The following is a 1,002-nucleotide window of genomic DNA, read 5'->3' as shown; positions in this document are numbered from 1 at the left end:
TCCCTGTGCTGGAATCTATCGGCCGTTTCTTCCTGGGGTCAGAATCCCGGGATTACCCCCCCTCCCTGAGGGGCATGGTGGGTCTACCCCCCAGCCGCATGTGGCTAAGAAGCCAGCTCACCCCCACCCACCCACGTTGTCAAGGTGGGGGGGGGGTAATTAGGGACAGCGCGATAAACACTGGGCCCAGCCAGCGACGCACACTCCCGTGAGTGAATAAGTAATCATTCGGGGGTGGGGGGTGGAGGTTGGGAGAGTAATTCCTCTCCCCCACCCCCCACCCCCGTCTGTTTGAAACCCCTCGATCCAGTCTCCCTCCTGCTCTTTTCTGAACTCGAGGGAGCGAGGGGCTGAACTGCCCGATCTCTCCGTCTAACGCAGCCCCCCCCTCAACCCAACCCTGGTCTCGGTTCGGAGAGGTCTGTTTCCCCTGCTGGCATGGCTGTATGTTCTCAGGACCACCTCCAACTCTTTCGGTTCGTGTCATCATCATGATACTCCCCCCAGCCCCCCGGATCGACGATTCAGCCCCACTCCCTCTGACACGAGGGGTCAGCTCCCTCTCAACACCGCACCCCGTCACTCCCCACCCCACACCCCCCCCCACCCCCACGTCAACCCAGCCTCAGGTCGAATCTCTCTCCTCAGCTGCCCCCACCTGCACCTTCGGCCGTTCTGAGGCCCTGGTGTGTACTCTCAGGGTTCAGGGTAGGGGGTGGGGGGTCTTAGTGGTTTCGCACGTTGACAGGGTTACACTGACGGGTCCTCACGCGGTGTGCTCTTCACAGTCTCTGGCCGGGGACATTTCGAGAGAGGCCCACCGCGGAAAACAGGCCCTTCGGCCCGTCCTGTCCGTGCCGACCCTGATATCCCTAACCTAATCCAATCCCCGTTCGCCAGCCCCTGGCCCACTACCCTCCAAACCCTTCCTATCCCTGTCCCCATCCACCTTTTCAATGCTGTCATTGTACCAGCCCCCACCCCTTCCTCTGGCAGCTCATT

Source organism: Chiloscyllium plagiosum, unplaced genomic scaffold (assembly GCF_004010195.1).
Source record: "Chiloscyllium plagiosum isolate BGI_BamShark_2017 unplaced genomic scaffold, ASM401019v2 scaf_14384, whole genome shotgun sequence".
Lineage (NCBI taxonomy): Eukaryota > Metazoa > Chordata > Chondrichthyes > Orectolobiformes > Hemiscylliidae > Chiloscyllium > Chiloscyllium plagiosum.
This window is presented reverse-complemented; position numbering follows the sequence as displayed.